The sequence below is a fragment of the Pristiophorus japonicus genome, unplaced genomic scaffold (genome assembly GCF_044704955.1).
Source record: "Pristiophorus japonicus isolate sPriJap1 unplaced genomic scaffold, sPriJap1.hap1 HAP1_SCAFFOLD_195, whole genome shotgun sequence".
In the NCBI taxonomy this organism is placed as follows: domain Eukaryota; kingdom Metazoa; phylum Chordata; class Chondrichthyes; family Pristiophoridae; genus Pristiophorus; species Pristiophorus japonicus.
This window is the reverse complement of record NW_027251643.1, coordinates 520527-541404: the sequence shown is the minus strand read 5'-3', so window position 1 is coordinate 541404 and position 20878 is coordinate 520527. Positions and strand designations below refer to the sequence as shown.

Below are 20878 nucleotides of genomic sequence, written 5' to 3'. Positions count from 1 at the left end.
TTAATAAATGCTGGTGCAACTGTGATTGGATATTTACTGACTGCACCCGCTCATTTGCAGTGGAATTCTTCCAGTCACACAGCCTTCGTTCAATCGAAAAAAATCTAGATAATGAATCAATTATTTATTTATTTCAAAGAAATGAAATTCAATCTTTTAAAAATAAAATTTAAATGTATTTATTTTTTTAAATGTTAAATATATATATATATATTTGTAAATTGGCTTTTTGTCTGGTTTGGTTTTCCGACCCTCAGTCCTTCCTGCCTGTCTATCACCTCTGGTTTCAATGATCGTTTCAGCCCCGTGTGTTCCTGACCCCCACGCTCACTCACGCACTGCACAGTTGCAATCAGGTATGATAGAAATCTCACTTTATTCTTTTAGAAGGGAACTGCTGTCAGTCAAGGGTCATTCTGCATCTGTGTAAAAGGGATGTGCTTGTAGTCGCGGATCATTCTGTGTCTGTTTAAAAGGGATGGTTGTCATTTCCTGTTCATAATCTGTTCCTTTAAAACGAATTTTCTCATAATCCTGCATCATCCTGTATAGTTTAAAATGAGTGTGATTTGAACTACGATGGATGAATTGTTGAACTGTTGTGTTCCAAGTTACCTGGGGTTTGCCTGCGCCAGTGCGCACCCAGATCGCAGTGCATCTGTTCAGTTACTCGAAATATGCTCATCTTTTCCTAATCCAATCCTTGATATCGCAGTTGCCCCGAATTTGCTCCCAATAGATACAACAGCACATTTTGCGCTGATGATCGAGGCTGCGTGACCTAATGGATAGAGCGTCTAACTTCGATTGCAATGGCGACGTTATCAGAGGATTGCGGATATTAGTCCTTCCGCGGTCAATTAGTTCACTGCGTGAAATTGTATATGCTTTGTTGTGATTCTGCGGAAAAACCAACCATCTCTTCCAGTCACTCAGCTGAAATAAATCAAGGCTGCTTGCTTTGAGATTCGAAGGGCACGTTTTCATCATTGTCGATCTGGTTGTACGGGCAGAGCAAACTGTGAAGTGTACTTTCTTGCTCGTTCTTTCTGCTTGCATACAAAAAGCAGGAGATTGAATGGCTGACGCGGTGGTGAATCGGAGACGAGGTGATCGAGAGGTGAAAGCGATGGATTGCTGATTAATTGTGCTCAGCACGTATGTGTTCGAATCCCATTCTCGTCGTTATTTTGTTACAGCTTTGACAACCCCCTGATGGTTTTGTTAACCACATCGCCAAATTCCCCTTTTACTGACAAGGATGCAGCGCTTTGCTCATGTCATGTCTCAAATTAATAATATTTTCGTCAAAGGGAATACATTTGTCGGACTGTGGAGAGGGGGTCTCATTGGATAGGTCTCTGAGGGACAGCGCAAGCACGATGGGTCGAATATCTTTTCTCACTACCGTAAGAATCTGAGAGGTACGCTCTCCGCTATTGGCGGCTCGTTGGGCTAGGGGTATGATTCTTGCTTTGGGATGGTCACATTTGAATTGCGAGAGGTCCATGTTCCCAATCCCGGCCGAGCATCGCCATCTTTTACTCAAAGTTTCGCTTCTCACAGCCGCCCGACATGTGAGAAAACAGAAATATTTCACATTAAATGTTGGTATTACGGGGTTGTGGGGAGCGGGCAGGGACCTGAGTCCATGATCCGATCAGCAATGATCGTATTAAATAGTCGTGTAGACTCGAGCGGCCGTATGGTGTATTGCTGCTCATTTTTCATATGTTCTTATGTGCTTATAAATGGGCGGTCCCTTATTCTAAGGCGCTGTCCCCTAGTTTTAGTTTCCCCTATTAGTGCAAATATGCTCTCTGCATTCACCTTGTCAAGCGTCCTCATTATCTTATAAGTTTCGATAAGATTACCTCTCATTATTCTGAACTCCAGTGTGGATAGCCCCAAACTATTTAACCTATCTTCATAAGTCAATCCCCCGCATCTCCGAAATCAACTGAGTGAACCTTCTCTGAACAGTCTCCAAGTGTATCCTTCCTTAAATACGGAGACTAAAACTGTACGCAGTGCTCCAGGTGTTGCCTCAGTAATACCTGGAACATTTGTAGCAGGTCTAATTTGCTTTTATAAACCATCTCACTTGCAATAAACGCACATTACATTTGCCTTCCTGATCAATTGCTGTACCTGCAAACTAATTTTTATGTTTCAAGCACAACGACCCCCAGGTGTCCCTGTACTGCCGCACTTTGCAACTTTTCTCCATTTAAATTTAATTTGCTTTTCTATTCTTTCTGCCACAGTTGGTAACGTCACATTGTCACACATTATATTGGAACTGACAAACTGTTGCCCACTCACTTAGCCTGTCTATATCCCGTTGCAGTTTTTTTTTTTGTGTGCTGCTCAGAATTTGCTTTCCTAGCCATCTTTGTATCATCAGCAAACTTAGCTCCTTTACACTCGGTCCTGTCATGCAAATCGTTAATATAGAGTGCAAATAATTGAGGTCCGAGCACTGATACCTGCTTGAACCCACTAGTCACAGTTTGCCAAATGGAAAATTACGCATTTATCCCGATGCTCTGTTTTCTATTTTTTAGCAAAGCCTCTATCGATGCGAATATTTTACTCGCAACCCCGTGAGCTGTTATCTTGTGCAGTAACCTATTATGTGGCACATTATCGAATGCCTTCTGGAAATGCAAATACACCATATCGACTGGTGTCCGCTTATCCTCTCCTTACATCCTCAAAAACTCCAGAAAATTTGTTAAACATGATTTCCTTTTCCTGAATCCATGCTGATTCTGCTTGATTGAATCATGCTTTTCCAAATGTCCCGCTACTACTTCCTTAATAATGGACTCCAGCATTTTCGCAACGGCAGATGTAAGGGTAACTGATCTATAATTTCCTGTTTTTTGCTTGTCTCGTTTTTAAGGTGCGTTACATTTGCCGTTTCCCAATTCGCTCTAACCGCCTCCGAATCCAGAGAATTTTGATAAATTATAACAAATGCATCCATTACCTCTGCAGCCACTTCTCTTAGGATCCTCGGATGAAACCCATCAGGTCCAGGGGACTTGTCTGCCTTTAATGCAATTATTTTACTAGCATTACTTCGTTCGTGATAGTGATAGTATTAAGTTCACCCCTGCCTATATCCGCTTGATTATCCACTATTGGGCTGTTTTTAGTGTCATCTACTGTAAAGACCAATACAAAATATTTGTTCAACGTCTCTGCCATTTCCCTGTTCTCCAATATTAATTCCCCAGTGTCATCCTCCAGTGGACCAACATTTAAATTAGCCATTCCTTTCATTTTTATGAATTTGTAGAAACTCTTACTATCTGTTTTTATATTTCCTAAAGGTTTACTTTCATTATCTATCTTCCCTCTTTAATAATTTTTTTAATTATTCTCTGCTGGCTTAAAAAAATCCCCAATCCGCTGCTCTCGTCTCCCACTTGTCTTGGCCGCATGTATATCTTTGATTTAAATTTGATACCCTCCATTATTTCGTTAGTTAGACACGGATGGTTATCCCTTTCCTTCTTATTGGGTAAATTTTTGTTCCGAGTTATAAAATATCTACTTAAATGTCTGCACTGCTCATCAACCATCCCACACCTTAGGCTACTTTCACAGTCTACTTTATCCACCTCTGCCATCATACCTTTGTAGTCCCCTTCATTTAAGCTGAGGACACTGGTTGGAGAACCAAATTTCTCTCCCTCCAACTGAATTTGAAATTCAACCATATTGTGGTGACTCAATCCTATACGATCTTTTTCTACGAGATCATTTATTAATCCTGTCTCATTATACAGTACTAGAGCTAAGATAGCCTGCTCCCGAGTTGCGGTAGCATGTACAGTAGAAATAAACTTTCCCGGATACACTCTCTGAACGCCTCCTCAAGTCTACCTTGACCAATTAATTTTATCCAGTAAATATGAAGATTAAATGCCCCGATGATTATTGCCGTTCTTTTTTTACAAGCCTCCTTTATTTCTTGATTTATATTCCGTCCAACCGTGTAGCTACAGGTAGGGGGCCTATGGACTACGCCCAACAGCGTCCTTTTCCCGTTATTGTTTCTTATCTCCACCAAAACTGATTCAACCACTTGATCCTCTCGTTTCTCACCAACACTCATCCCATCTTTTATTAACAGTGTTATCCCACCTGCTTTTCCTTTTTGTCTGTCCTTCCGAAATGTCAAATACCCCTGAATATTTATTTCCAGTCCTGATCACCTTGCAACCACGTCTCTGTAATGTTTTTCAGATCATACTCATTTTAATCTATTTGTTCCGTCACTCATCTGATTGTTACGAATGCTACGTGCATTTAGAAAAAATGCTTTTTAAATTTTTTTTTTACCCTTTTTTCCTGCTTGTTTCCTTTATCATACAAACTCACTTTCTACCTTTTTGCTTTTTAATTCCAACTCTACTCCCCTCCCTATTGAATCTATTCTAAGTTTCCCATCCCCCTGCCAAAACTAGTTTAAAAATTCCCCAACAGCACGAGCAACCACCCCCTCCTGCCGGCCCGCCGCAATGCGAGGTTATTAGTCCCGGCTCTGCTGAGGAGCAACCCGTCCGACTTGTACAGGCCCCAACTCCGCGAAAATCAGTCCAAATGTTTCAGGAAACTAAAGCCCATCCTCCTGCACTATCTCTCCAGCCATGCATTCACGTGCTCTATCCTCCTATTACTCTACTCACTAGTTCTTGGCACCTGGAGTATTCTGGAGATTACTACCTTTCAGTTCCTGCTTTTTAGCCTCTCGCGTAGCTCCCCAAACTCAGCCAGGAGGACCTCAGCCCTCTTTCTACCTATGTCATTGGTAATAATATGGACAATGACCGCAGACTGATCACCTTTCTCCTACAGAATGCCCTGCAGCCGCTCGGTGACAACCTTGCCCCCAGGAAGGCAAAATATTATTCTGGTGTCACGTCTGCGGTGGCAGAAACGCCAGTCTGCTCCCCTGATTATTGAAGCACCTATCATTAAGCTATTCCTTTCTTCTCCATCCTCCCCTGTGCAGGATTTGTATCTGGCTGCACTCGCCAGAGGCACTATCTCCACATCGGTAGTCAGAAGATAATATCTGTTGGCGAGCGAGATGGACTCGGGGGCTCGTGCACTACCTGCCTCGTCCTCCAATTCTGTCTGCTGATCAACCTCTCCCTCTCTACCTGCACGCTCTTAGGTTGCGGGGTGACCACTTCTCTAAGGGAAGTGGGTAACTATTTGATAGCGAACAGTTTGCAGAGCTCTGGGGAAAGAGTCTCATTCCATGCTTCTGTGATGCTACAATCCTCTCTCTCAGTGAGCTTGTGTTTTCACCTTTAATCGGCAGTTCATGGATTTAATTCCCGGCCGTGCCGGCAGGGATTTTCTTACATTTAGTGTGCTGGTTCTCTTTTTCTCTCTCTATCATTCATTCTATTTCCCTCTGACTCTAACTTCCTTTCCGTGTGTCAGTCTCGCTTTATGTCTACTTCAGTTGCAGTCAATTTATGTACGCTATTCTCATTGGGGATCTGTTTATCTGTCCAAATATGGTTTTTCTCTCTGTCACTCTCTCCATCGCTCTCCACATCAGTTTATTCCATACTTTATGAGTTATCCCTTAAGCGCTGGTTCAGTCTGAACTTGCTGATACTAATTGGTTGACGTGCATTTTAACATTATTCATTCAAATATGTTCAGTGTTGACGGGAAGATTACATGTTCTGTGGGTTAAAGCAAGGGGCTTTCTTGTCTAGTTACAGACGGTCAGTTCAATGCGTTATTTGCCTATGTGCTGTGCTTTTACGGTTCGACTTTTCACCGCCCACAGTTAAAAACAAGGCATATATCCTCCCACGTTGGCAGAGTATGCAGGCGTGTAGTTTGCTCTGCGCTGAAAACTAAATTTTGAGTCTGCAAGCGATTTGCCGAATTTCCAAGCACTGCACTGCAGCGTGCCCATGACCAGGATGGCCGAGATGTTAATGCGATGGAATTAAAATCCAACTGATGTGTCTCTGCTTCTGGTAGATGTTCAAACAACTGGTTTGACAATTAGACTTAATGCTTGTTTGTTATGAAAGCGTGGAAGCGGTCCATAATCTCTGCAAATAATATATTTATAATTCACCCATCAAGACAACATTTCTTTATTTATAATAGGTGTTCTGCCAATTGACTGAACAGAGGAACAGGATTAGGCCATTCCGCCCTTTGTGCCTATTCGCCATTCTGTTAATTCTTAGCTGAGCTCGATCTTAACTCCATCCATCTGCATTGGATCCACATCATTTTAACCAGTTTCGAGCAAAAACTATCAATCTAAAATTAACATTTTTAATTGAGCTAGTATATCCTGCCTTTTGTAGAAGATAAATCCATCACCCTTTGCGTGAAGAAAATTTTCCTAACGTCTCTATCGAATGTACTGCCTCTGATTTTAACATTGTCGTAAACTCCCCCACGAACAGTAAAAAAAAGCTTTATCTCTATCTATCTTATTCATTCGTTTCAAAACCTTAAAAATCTCCATCAAACCACCACTTAACCTTTTATATTCCAGGGAGTACAGGCCGAGTTAATGTAATCTCTCCTCATAATTTAACCCGAGGCATCCTGGTAACATTCTGGTGACTATGACCTGTACACATTCCATTCCCGCCTATCATTTCTAAGGGGCCGTGCCCATAAGGGGACTAGATATAATGTCTTTCTAGATATAGCAGAGGGCTCAACAAACAGCGGGCACATATTTATAGTAATTGGAGAAGGTTTACAGGAGATGTGATGGGAAATTTCCGCAGGCAGATAATTGTGGTTGTCGAAAACGAACTGCCTGAAAGAGTGGTAGAGGCAGAAATTTTTAGCACATTAAAAAAAGTATTTGAATGTGCATCTGAAGGGCCGTAACGTGCAGGGTTATGGACCTAGAGCTCGAAAGTGGGATTAGCCTGGAAAACGGTGGCGCGGACAGGATGGGCCGAAATTGCCTCCTTCCGTGCTGTAAACTTCTATGAATCTATTATATTCTTTAACTTAGTTTACTCCAGGTATAATCTAACTACATCTCTGTACAGTTGAAGAAAAACTTCCATTGCTTTATAGTCTAACCCCTAGTTATAAAGCCTAAAATACCATTAGTTGTTTCGAATATATTTGTAACTTGCTACTGCATTTTAGCGGGATGGGCACTTGGACTGAAAACCACTTTGGAACTCCATCCCTCCGAGCTGTGCTCCATTTAATTAGTACTCGGACCTAATCTATGTGATCTAAAATGGTTGACCACACAATTACCTGTCAGGAAACTATCTGCCACTGAGTCGTCCATTCATTTAATCTATCAATATATCTTTATAAATACACGGTAGCCTCTTCACTAATTACTATATCACCAATATTTGCATCATCGGCAAACTACGATATATGGTTGCCTGTTGTGCCTTCTTAATCTTTAAGAAATATAGAATGAAACAATTTTTTTAGCACTGACATTTTAAAACGTGCCATACTTTGAAGCCCTGGTAGGGTCTGTCGGAAGAGGAGGTAGGAGTAAGATTTCGGGTCGATGACCCATCTAATCCTACAAATATACATCATGCAACTGTGCGCTGTTTTCAAACAGTAGAAGCACGGGCTTTCATCCCCGTAGCATCTTTCAGAAACATAGGATTATCCACTTGCTCGCCGTTGCTAAGTTTGAGCTCCGACAGGACGACCAGCCTCCAGACATCATTACAGCCTTAGTCCAAATATGGACAAACGTGATTAATTCTAAACTGAGGCGAGAGTGATTGTCCTGGACATCAAAGTAGCATTTGACCCAATGTTTCATCAAGGAGGGTTCCAACGTTGAAGTCATTGCGGGGTTAATTTCCACTGCTGGAGACATACCTAGCAGAAAAGAAGATGGTTGTTGTCATTCGACGCCAATGATCTCAGCTCAGGATATCGCTGCAGGAGTTCATCATCACCTGCTTCATCAATGACCTGCCCACCATCATAAGTTCAGAAGTGGGCACGATCGTTGAAGATTGATTTTTCCAACTCGAGTCTCAACTCCGCAGATAATGAAACAGGAAATATATCGCCTTTCCTTTATTTTCGCTTGGAAATACTTCTCCAACAGCACATTGGTTGTACCATCCCCTCGATGACTGAACCATAGAGCCATGTAAATTTACAGCACAGACGTAAACCATTTAGCCCATCGCGTCCTTGCTGGTGGAAAAGCACTATCCTGCCAAATCCAATTTCGAGCTCTTGGACCATAGTCATCAAGTGCATATCCAAGTACTGCAGTGGTTCACGAAGTTTGTTCATCACTACCTTCTCAAACGCAATTAGGGTTGGGCAATAAATGTCAGCCTTGCTAGTTATGCCCACATCCACTGAATTAATATTTTATTAAAACGTGCTTCACAATAAATTTATACTTCTTCAAGTGCAGTCACTGGATGTACTGTTGGGCAATACTGCAGCCAATTACCACACAGCAAGATCCCATCGATGGTGGGATACAGATACGAGCAGGACACAAAAGAGCATTCCCCACCTCTTAGAATCATAGAATAGTAGAAGTTTGCTTCAGAGAAGGAGAACATTCGGCCCATCCTGTCTCCGCCAATTGAAAGAGCTATCCAGCCTAATCGCACTTCCCAGCTCCTGATCTGTAGCGTTGCAGATTTGGGCAATTCAATCCATATACAAGTACTGATTAAATGTGTTGAGGGATTGTGTCTCCGCCAACTTTTCAGTCAGTGAGTTTCAGACCCAAATTCATTCTGGGCGAAAAGATTTCACCTCGACTCTCGTGGAATCCTTTTATAAATTACTTTAATCTAGGCACCTGATTATTGACCTCTCTACTCAGGGGCATATGTGTTTCTTATGCAAACTATCTCGGCCCCTCATAATTTTATACACCTCAATTATGTCACCCATTATTCTCATCTGTTCCGAAGAAAACAACTCCAATCTTTCCCCAGAACGAAATCTATCCAGTCCTGGCAACATCCAGAGGACAATAGAGGAAACAGATGGAAGAGGAGGAGAATTGTTTGTTTTTAAGCTGTGAGTTGTTGTGATCTGTAATGCACTGCCTGAAAGGGTGGTGAATTATAGAATCATCGATGCATAGAATTGTTACAGCACGGATGAAGGCAATTTGGGCAGTCGAGCCCGTGCTGACTCTCAGCTAGTCTCACCCCCATGTCATTTCACCGTAGCTCTGCAGATTCAATTGTAACACTCAAAATGGAATTGGATAAATGCTTGAAGGGGCACATTTTGAAGGGCGTTGTGGAAAGGTCTGGGACTAATGGATAGCTCGTTCAAGAGTACGATGGTCCAAGTACTGTCCATTGGTAATGTATGATTTTATGAAATGTTTTCTGATAGTTACATATAAATGGCGCTATTCATTTGCCCGTTCCACAGTCCCACTTCATTTATTTGTACATGCGTATGTACTTTTCCAACCCAGTTGAAATGAAGTGGGATTCGGTGGCAATGCGATGCAGGTCACATAGCGTATCAGGGCGCAGTGGCCAAGTGGTAAAACGTCGGTCTCGTAAACCAAAAAACATGGGTTCGACCTCCAACTGCATTTATCGAGATTTTATCACGTTAAATGACACATTCTAAAGCTTTTTCCTTTTTAACTATCAAAACACTTCACAATTTTGAACTTATATCATAAATCGCCTCTTAACGTTTTGTATTCTAAGGAGAAAAATCCCAGCTTCTCCATTCTCTTCGTGTAAATGAGGTCCCCAACTCTGGCAGTATTCTTGTAAATCTATTCTGCACCCTCTCTAGGGGCTTGACTTCTTCCATGAAGCGTGTTGCCCAGAACTGAACACAATATTCCAGCTAAGACCTCATAAGAGCTTTTTAATTGTTTGGCATAACTTCCTTGTTTTTATACTCTATTCTTCTATTAACAAAGGAAAAGTCCTCGTGTCTTCCAGATCCTGCCCCGTCTATTAAATTGTACGATTTAGAGCTGGTTGATACAATAGAGAGAGAGTATTTTGACCGGTTTCAGGATCATTGATATCCAGACGCAGATGCTTAAAAGGGGATTAAAATTTTCACGTATAAATCTGGCCCCGCTAAAATTGTATCACTAATTCATATTGCCTCTCCTCATCCTCCTAAAATGTATCACTTCACAATTATCTGCGTTAACTTACATCTGCTATGTGTCTGTTCATTTCACCAGTTGGTGATTTTCATACTCCCTCTTTGTAGCACTTACTATCTGCTTTGTGACACTTTGCTTTTCTTTGTAGCTTTCCCATTCACCAGGATCTGTGCTACTTTTTGCATTTGTGTACGTTTTTACTTTTAGTTTAATGTGGGCCCTTACCTATTTAGTCGTCCATGCCTGTTTTTTTTGGCCCCTCAGGGGTATACACTGATTCTGTATCACTTTTAATTATTTTTAACACCTCCTCTCGTTTTACCCATTAACAGATTTTCCAAGTTTATTCTGGTCAGTCTCAGTCTCAGCCCCTTGAAGTCGGTCTTACCGAAATCTAGAATGGTAGTAGCTGTTTCGCGTTTCTCCCTGTGAAACGTTACGGTGAAGTCGATAATGTTTTGATCGCTATTAAATACATTTGCACTTACCCTTAGGCTATTGAATAAATCCGGCTTGTTACTCATTACTAAATGTAAATTGGTATGCCCCTTGTTCGTTCTGGAACATATTGTTGTAGAACTAGCCCGGCCACACTCAAGAAATTCACAATTATCTAACAAGTGCTTGTCCGATTATCCCAATATATATGAACATTTAAATCCGCTATGAAAACCACACTTTCTTGAATACACGCTTGTCTAATGTCTACATTTATATATTCTAGTACTTCACAGCTGCGACTAGGGGGCCGATACACAACTCCCACTTTTGTCTTAATTCCTTTCCTATCTCTTAATTCTACCCATAAAGTCTCCACGTCCGGCTTACTTGTAATTATATCCTCGCTTAGAACTGAATCGTAGAATCATAGTTATTTACAGCACGGAAGAAGGATATTTCGGCACATTCGCTCAACGCTGGCCAACAAAGAGCTATCCAGAGGAATCCCATGTTCCAGCTTTTGGTCCGTCGCCGTGTAGGTTATTGCACTTCAAGTGCATATCCAAGCGCGCTTTAAATGCGCCGAGGGTTTTTGCCTCTACCATCCTTTCAGGCAGTGAGTTCCAGACTCCCAACTTGCTCTGGGTGAAGACATTACCCTTCAATTCCCCTGTAAACTTGCAACCAACGACTTTAAATGTATCTCCCTTGTTGTTGAACATTCTTCTCTGAAAAATAGGTCCTTTCTGTCCACTCTCTCTCGGCCCCTCATAATTTTGAACACATCAATAATGTTACAACTCAGCTCCCTATGTTCTAATGAAAATAAACCCAGCCTATCGAATCATTATTCATAGCTAAAATTCTCTAGTCCATGCAACATCCTCGTAAATCTCTTTTGCACCCTCTCTAGTTCAATTACATCTTTCCTGTAATGATGTGTACGCCGTAATCTAGCTGTGGCCCAAATAATGTTTTATATAGCTCAAGCATAACTTCACTGCTATTGTACAATATACCTCGGCTAATAAAGGTAAGTATGCCGCATGCCTTCTCAACTAGAACGTTTTCTTTGCATCCTGAAACAGGGAGACAATGATGAAATATTACAACAACAACAACTTGCATTTATGTAGCGCATTTAATATAGTTTGACGTCACAGGGTGCTCCACAACAGCTTAAACCAAATCAAATAATGTTGACACCGAGCCACATAAAAGAGATATTACGGCAGATGGCAAAAAACTTGGTCAAAGAGGTAGGTTTTAAGGAGCATCAATCTTGACATCTTTTTGAAAGACCGTAAGCCCGGAATATTAATCAGTTTTATTTCCTCAAGGTCTGAAAGTTGTGAGAAGTTGGCTTTTGAAGTGGACTCATGGGTGTCGAATTCATTATATCATATAGGATATTCATTGGAAAAACAGACTTTTCGGCCCAACCTGTCCATATCGCCGTTTGAGGCCTCTTTCCGCATCCAGCACTATCAGCATTCAGTTCTCCCTCATATATTTATCTAACCGCTCCTGACATGCATCTATAATATTTGATTCAACCATTTTGGTAGTAGCGAGTTCTACATTTTTACCACTCTCTGGCTAAAGAAGATTCTTCTTAATTCCCAATTTGATTGTTGCTGATTTTTCTTATATTGATGTTCTCTAGTGATACTCTTCCCCACAAGTGAAAACACTCTGTATCTACTCTGTCAAACATTTCAAGATATTAAAGGGCTCTATTACGTCACCCGTCAGACTCCTCGTTTCGTTACAAAATTAATTGAGCCTGTCGATTCTTTCCTGATAGTATAACATCTTCTCTGCACCCTATCCAGTGCCTCGCTATCTTCTATTTAATATGGCGACCAGCATTGCATACAGTACGCCTAATGTGGTCTAACTGTCGAGAGTTCTGAATTTGGTCAGTTTTGAAACAGGCGTGGCCCGCATCTCATTTTTTGAGGAGACATTTCACAGCCATCCTGTAGCAACTAAAGGCCGTTTGCTTACAGAAGCTGATTGTACATTTTCAACATTGTCGATATGGATGCACGGGCAGGACACGTCGTGAAGGGGACATTTTGCAGCGTATTTCTGTACGGATGCAAAAAGCCTGAAATGGAATAGCCGAGTTGCGCTAGATGGCAGACGAGAGGTTAAGGCGATGGACTGCGAATCGATTGTGCTCATTTACGTTGTTAATCGTTTGTTGTTGATAAATCTTCCAAGCATTTGACTGAATATGACATAAATTATGCTTTGAATCCAAATCTCATCAAAACTCTAATTTCCTGAAAACATAGGTTATCCATTAAGCTGTGCGCTCACTGACTAAGTCACGGTGATGTATTATATTTCCTTGAAATGCCAACTGAATTTACTGACTGGAGGAATGGTATTAACTCCACGTGATCGGCTCGGCTCATCCTTGGGGTGAATTGCGAATGGTGCGAGCACATCCTGCAGCAAAAACTGCAACTGAGTCATTAATCTTCTTTAAGGAAGGGGAAATGCCCGCTACACGTCATGTTATATAAGTGGCCACAGGCACATCCAAATCTCATGATGCTTAATCCCCTCTTCGCGGGACTGGAGAACCATTTTCAAGAAGGAGGCTCATGGTCTGCTCAGCAGAAAGTCAATGTTCTGCATGTTCTTTCAGTCAGCTTTCCAACTGGACACAGGCATCCAATTGCCGTGCGAGCAATGCTGACTATTCTAAGTCAACAATATTGGAATGTGATTACAAAACTAATTTTGGATATGTAACCTGTATTATCAAATAAGAATTTGCAGCATGAATAGCTCTTTATTGTCGTCTCTCTCGGCATTCTCATAATGAATACTCTACCTTAAGCCAACTGTAATTGGTGCTGCTTTACTTCACTACGAGCGCGAAGGGACATATCTGTGAAGATATTTGCCCCGAATTAACACTATTCCTGTGCTATTGTCCACATCTTTCTTTACCCATTTCTGCCCTTGTTGCAGGTTAAATCAGCCCAGGCCGTCCATTGAAGCCTGATAACTCAATCAGCGAAAAGCAGAGAAATACAAGAGACAGAGACAGGTAGAGACAGAAAGATGCATGCGAAGACAATATCAGAAAAGGTCATTGCATCTTGAGGGGAAATACTTTTGCTCTCTTGAAATGTTGTAAAGCGTAAAAGATAATTGGGCGACGGTTTAAACGAGACTCGCTCCCTGGCGGATCTCTCAGGCGCTTAGATAGGGAAATGCAGCCCGCAACTAGAGCTCTTATTTATTCGAGCACTGAATGGAGCTTTAAACAGTGTAGTGGCGAGCAGGTAAACTTCAGTGGATTTCAGACCCACAACAATAAATCATACGGCTATCGCAGGCAATTGCGGTTTGCTGCAAACTTTCACTTTCCAGCCTCGGAACCAGCCAAACCTGACCTGCAGGGCTATGAGGAAAGGACGGGAAAGTGGGACTAGCTGATAGCTGGCACACTCTCGATGGCACGAGTGACCTCCTGCTGTGCGGTAATAATTCTATTAATTTACAATTGGACTTTGATAGGAATGGAATCGACAAGTTTGAATGTTTCTGCAGAACATGATCAGCGAGAAGTCCAATGCACGAGCCATTGCAACACTGAGCACAACATTTGTCGCGAAAAGTTCAGGAACATCTTTGTTTCTGTTGGAGGTGGTACAGGAATTATGTGGAGATAACCAATGCGTTTACATATCTTCTCTTAGAAATCGAGCGTGTTTCCGGCACATTATTCTTTACATCAGAGTTACTGATTAAATGTTTATGCTGTGGTCACAGGAAAAACTCCCGAAGCATCCGAAACTCCCGCGGCTTTTCTGTGGCTCTGTTTACTCTCTTCCCTTCCTCCTGCACGCTGCCAGTTTGTAACCTTGTTTTAAATGTTGCTCTGGGCGAGGGCATTCTACAGTCTCAGAACCCTGCCGTTTCATTGCTTGATTTCTATGTTTATTAATTATGAAATTCGTTGAGCTACAATGGCAGCGCTTGCGACAATACATTAAAAAGCGGTTTATTGGAAACACGTTGAGATCACAGTTTGGTTTTGCACAGAATTGAACCTCTATCACTCAAGATTGACTGTTATATTTACAATAAACTGTATCTTGTTATAAATGTTGGCTCATTAGTTCCGTAGAATTAGATGAGGAATTGTTTGATCCCCTCATTTATCACATGTGTGGAACAGACACGGGTATTCATTGACAAATGGCCCACAGATTGCCACTGAGATCACCGGAGTGAGAGAGACAGACAGCACCGTGATACATGGCGGAATATACAAGACAGATGGATAAATAGAAAACGGCCTGAGACATCACATGCAAAATCATCGGCTGCTCTAGGTGAGGCTCGAACTCACAACCTCGGCATTTCCCGGGCCTGCACTGTCATATAAGTACCGCGCGCTAACCGATTGCGCCACTAGAGCTGCATGCCCTATGGTTTCAGTGCTCCCTTCATAGAGCTGCCTGTTCCATCTGTCTCACAAGCAAGAAGACAAAGATTCATCGAATCATTCAACACAGAAGGAAGCTGTTCATCCCAACGTGTCAGTGCCGGCTCTCTGCAAGAAGCCTTCAGTTATTGCGACTCCAAACATTTTCGCCATAGACGTGTTTTATTTTCGTGTGTAATCCATTTTGTTATTTGTAATGTATTTGGATGTCCTTGCGGGAAATTTATAAATATATCTGTGCATCTATCTGTGATTATAATTTAAATTGTGTGGAACCTTGATAATCAAATTATTTGTGTTCATATCTTTGATTTTATAAATGTACTTGTTTTATGTCTGTTTTCTTTATGAATTTATCTCGAAGTATCGCTGTGCTATAATTGTATTTACGTTTATTTGCGAGGTGTTTAAAAGTAACATAGATACAAAGGTATGCAGAGAAAATACATTTATAACAAATACAGATGCTGCACAATACTATTATAAATAACTTTGTTGCATTCAAATGCATAAACACTAACACAGATATACAAAATATATTTATTTACCACAGAACAAATTGCAACTGAAACACCAAAATATACTTAGAGCTATCACTAATCAAAGAACATTTTACTCTCTACGGTCCTCAGCAAATTCTGATGTGCCTGTGTTTCCTGTGCTTGTGCTCAGTGTAAGGGAAGGTGTGGGCGAGCCGTGGTATATCGTTTCCCAAGGATGGGCTGAAATGTGGTGTCTGAGGCCACGTTCACTGCTATAGTTGATATATAATAATCAGCTGGACTTGTGTAAAAAGGCATAATTACAACATCTACAGATGATTCATCCTGGTACACAAATCCACTGCCAAATTAGTTCAATCCCTCACCCGCCCCAGTAGTTAACCTTCCCGCGAGCTCTATTGATGTACAACCCGATGTACAACTCCTGCGCCAGAACTGGTCCCAATGCCCCCGGATTCTGGAGCACAACCTCGTGCACCGTTTATCCAGACACACGTTGCCATTTCTAAATTCAATTGCGCGGTGCACTGGAAATAACCCATAGAATACCTTTGTGGTTCTGCTCATTAATTTCCTCAGTTGCACTTGAAACTGTGACTAAAGGAACTCATCCCCTTCTTTCTTTATGTCAATGGTTAGCACATAGATCACGGCTGCTCCCGTTCACCTCTCAGAATGTTCTGCACCCACTCAGTGATGTTCTTTACCTGGCAGCAGGGAGGATGCACACCACGCATGACTCACGTTTGCCATTGCATAATGGTACTGACTGTTGAATCGCCAATGACGTCAACTTATGTTACTTTTTAGCTTCAAAAACAAAGTACTGCGAATCCTGTAAATCTGAAATGAAATCAGAAAATGTAGGATATACTCAACCAGTCAAGCAGCATCTCTAGAAAAAAACTTCTGATGACTGGTTTGTGATTAAATGTCATTGACGTGAAGCTTCAACAGTGCAATCCAGACACTGTCCGATATTGTAATCTAAAGCGCCATTTTGTGGGTATTGAAACCAATCCAGGTACCACGCATGAATCTGGGAGCTAAATTGTCGTTGTTGTTCTTGTAAAGTCGCAACATCAGAGGACTGCAATAAAATGTCCAAGTCTTCAAGATAAATCATATGTTTTACAGTTAATAAAATGAGCCAGTTAGAAAACACATTCAATCTACAAAATGGTTAACTTGTGCCATTTAATTTCCGCCATGGGAGCCGGGGAAAAATACAGGCTTTGGCTGTTTTTTAAATTGCAGTTCACTGCTGTTGCCACTAGTTTACTTTGAACAGTCTCCATTTGAACATTCTCACAGAGGCTGTCCGACTGGTTCACGAGTTCTCGATATCAATGTTTACTCACCCCTGTGACAACCACCTAGTTGTTAGGATGCAGCGCTCTATTCTCGTCGACACAGTTTCGATGCCCGTTCCGGGATTTATTAAATTAAAATGAAGCTTATTAAATTAATTTCATAACACTCTGTGAAAGATTAATAATTATTGCAATCGCCATTCACAACATGTCATATTCTGTTTCAGACTGAGGGAAATACATGGCAACAGAGAGCCTGCCAAACTTGAATCAGATTTTGTGCTTTGCGTGTGATGACATTTCAGCCGTTCTCATATCACAGAGTGTATTTTAAGACACTGGTTAATAAATGTTCATTGATTATTACAGCAAGAATCTGGTGCAGCCATTTTTAAATTTAACAGGAACGGCCGAGTGTCGCTTAATTTTCACAGTAGGGAAGTAAGGATCTTCATCTGGGGCAAGTTCCAAATAATGGGCCAACAATTACGGTCTCTAAGGGCACGTACGATGTCAGCATGCACCTGTTCTCAGAGCGCGATGCGCATTGGCCGAAAGCCGCCACGTGAACAGTCAAAATGGCTTTTCATCTATCCAGCGCATCTCCGAGAGAAGAGTCTTTGCGGTCGGAGATTTGCGCTATTTTTCCAACTCTTGCCGAGAATATCTCCTTCAAAATCTTATGCCTGGTAAAGGTGACAGAGAGATAGACAGGCAGGGGGAGACAGTTGTGTGAATGTCACAGAGACAGACAGACAGACAAGGGTTTGTGATGGATAGGAGACAGTCCGGAGAGACAGAAAGCGAGACAGACAGATTGTGACAGAGAGAGAGAACGACAGCCGCGGGGGAGGGGAGACAGAATGAGTTAATTATGGTGGGGAATGTAGAGACCGTCAATACTGACGTGATAGGGCGGCAAGACGACCGACGCGGTGAGAAGCGGGAGTAGACAAACTGCGGGGGCGGGGGGGGGGGGGGCGGGGAGATACGATGGCTAACAAAGAGAGAGATAGACGTGGAAGGCAGAAGAGAGGAGGCAGACGGGGGAGAATGATAGAAGGGGGTGAATGCGTGACAGATATAAGAGGCAGACGGGGAAGACTGACGGAAGGCAGACAGAGGGCGACAGACAGGGGCAGACGAGGGTGAATGGTGGAAGGGAGACAGTAAGTGACAGACAGGGTAGGCAGACGGGAGCTAGCTAGAAAGATAGCAAACTGGGCTGAGATAGAGATAAAGAGAGACAGACATACGGTGGGGTGAGGCAGTGAGAATGAGAGAGAGCGGTTGAGACAGAGGTTTAAGAGACAGATAAATAGCGAGTTGGCTGAAACAATCGGGGTAGATAGGGGAGACGCCGAGAGATACAGATGGGGGAGACAGCAATGGCAGACAGATGAGGAGACAGAGACAGAGAGAGAGGCATACAGGAGAGACAGGACCAGAAAGACCTACGAGGAGGGAGAATAAGGGAGACATATGGGGGATCAGAGCGAGAGACAGACATGGGTAGGAGAGTGGGAAAATAGACTGATGGAGACAGGCGGTGGAAAAAGACAGATGGCAAGACAGAGAGAGGCAGGTGGGGAGAAAGAAGGAGGAGGCAGACCGGTAATACACCGAGAGAGAGAGAGAGAGAGAGAAATCGTACGGTAGCAGAGTGGGAATGTTACTGAACTCCTAATCCAGAGGCCTGGTCCAAAGTTTCCGAGATATAACTTGAGATCCTGCAAAGGCAGCTGAGGAATTTAAATTCAGTTAATTGCATCAATCTGAATTTAAAGAGCTAGTATAAGAAATGACCATGATAATACTGGAGTGTCGTAACAATCCATCTGGTTCACTAATAGCCTTTAGGGGATGAAGGAGAGAGTGATACAGCAGACGGAAACGGGCAAGTCAGAAATAGAACAGACGGACCAGACAGACACAGCAAAGTTCGGGAGAGAGACAGCCAGACAGGGGAGACAGCGAGGGTGACAAACGGTGGAGTTAAACAGGAGGGAGACAGGGATGTCGCGACAGAGGAAGGCAGTAAGAGAAGTAGGTTGACAGACTGTGGGGCCAGACGGTACGAGAACTTCAAGGGACAGACTGGAGAGACAGACGGGAGAGGGGTGGAGGGGGAGAGACTAATGGGCACAGACGGGGAGACGGAAAAAGAGATAACAGCAGAGGAAAGAAAAAGACAGTGGGCGTCAGACGGAGAGACAGGCGGGAGGGGCACAAAGAAAGACAGACGGGGGTTACACACGTGGCGAGAAAGTCGACGGAGTGATGGATAGGACGAGAGATTGTTGGAAACAGATGGCGAGACGAAAGAAAGACAGACGTGAGGAGACAGAGAAAGAAAAACAAACGGGGAGACTCTTTCCAATCTCGCTCTCTCGTCCAATTTTAGTGAATAACAATGTAACTGACACTGTAAATAGTATCGTGGAACATAAAGTTGCAAAGAGACGTTTATTAAGTGTTTGCGAAAAAAACTGTGCAGTTATAGGTCCCTGTGGCGAAGTGTAAATTCTTCCACATTGAACCTAAGAATGATGGATCAGAGTATATTATACTTCGACACTGTGCCTGACAATGATATTTAGGAGTGCAAGTACTGTAATCTCTCCTAATCCTCCGGTTTTTGCTGGTCATAATTCACCTGTCTTTTGAACACCAAATGCCCCTGTTTCTGAAACTCCTAATTTCGTGTAGCCGGTGTCTGAATTCCCCATGTTTCAGAAGCTCCTTATCCCTCTGTTTCATGAGCTCCTTATCCCTCTGTTTTAGGAGCTCGTTATCCCTCTGTTTCAGGAACTCCTAATTCCCCTGTTTCAGGAGCTCGTTATCCCTCTGTTTCAGGAGCTCCTAATTCCATGTTTCGAGCTCCTTATTCCACAATTTCTGCAGCTCCTAATTCTCCATTTTCTTGGACTCCTCATTGCTCTGATTCAGTTGTTTCTAGTTCCCTAGTTTCAGGAGCTCCTCATTTCCCTGTGTCAGGAACTCCAGATTATCCTCTTTCTGGCGCTCCAATTCCACTGTTTCTGCAGCTGCTCGTTCTACTGTTTCAGTAGCTTCTTTTTCCCTTGTTTTGGAGTAACTAATGTCCCTGTCACTGGAGCTCATATTTCCCCTGTATCAAGTGATCCTAATTCATTTATTTCTTTAACTCCTATCTCTCCTTTTCTGCTGCTCCTAATTCCCCTGCTTTACAAGGTAAAGTGCTGGAGCTCTTAATTTTCCTCTTCCTAATTACCTTATTTCTAGAGCTCCTCCTTTCCCTGATTATGATGCCCTCTCCTAACTCCCCAGTATTTAGAGCTAAGAACTGGAGCTGTCTAGCAATTTTTCTGTTTGTGGAGCTCTCTTCTAATTTTCAGGTTTCTGTAATGATCTCCTATTTCGCCTGTTTCTGGTGGCCCTTCATAAATCCCTCGTATCCGGAGGTCCTGATTACACTGTTTCTGTTGATCCTCATTCTCCGTGTTTCTGGAGATTCTAAGTCAACTGTTTCTTGATTCTATTTCCTCTCATTTTAGGGCTCTCTCATTCCGCTGTTGCTGTAGATCAACCAATGCTGCTGTTTCTGGAGCTCCTAATTCCCGTTTCTGGAGCTTCAAATTTCCCTGTTTGCAGTGCTCCTACTTCCTCTGTTTCTGCTGCCCTATCCCAATTCATACTTTTTATGAATATCCTAACTCCGCTGTTCCAGCAGCTCCGACTTCTGCTGTATCTGGTGCACTTAACTCCACGTGTGTACAGTCACTCACCTGAGGTAATGGAAAGCCGTTTGCTTTAAGAAGCGGATGGCACATTTACAACATTGTCGATCTGGTTGCTTAAGCAGGACAAGCGGTGAAGTGAACATTCTTGCAGGATATTTCTGCTTGGATGCAAAAAGCAGGAAATTGAATGCCTAACGTTGCTGCAAACGGGAGACGAGTGGCCCAGAGTTTAATGCGAACAACTGCTAATCCATTGTGATCTGCATGCTCAGGTCCGA

The 20878-nt window shown here is 42.5% G+C and overlaps 1 non-coding gene across 1 annotated transcript; it reads right to left on the bottom strand.

The window, feature by feature from the left end:
* Positions 1-14941: 14941 nt before the first annotated feature.
* trnai-uau (transfer RNA isoleucine (anticodon UAU)) lies at positions 14942-15035 on the bottom strand. Its single transcript has 2 exons — positions 14998-15035; positions 14942-14977 (listed from the first exon to the last, which is right to left on the bottom strand). It is a non-coding gene; the product is annotated as a tRNA-Ile (tRNA).
* Between the last annotated feature and the right edge of the window lie 5843 nt (positions 15036-20878).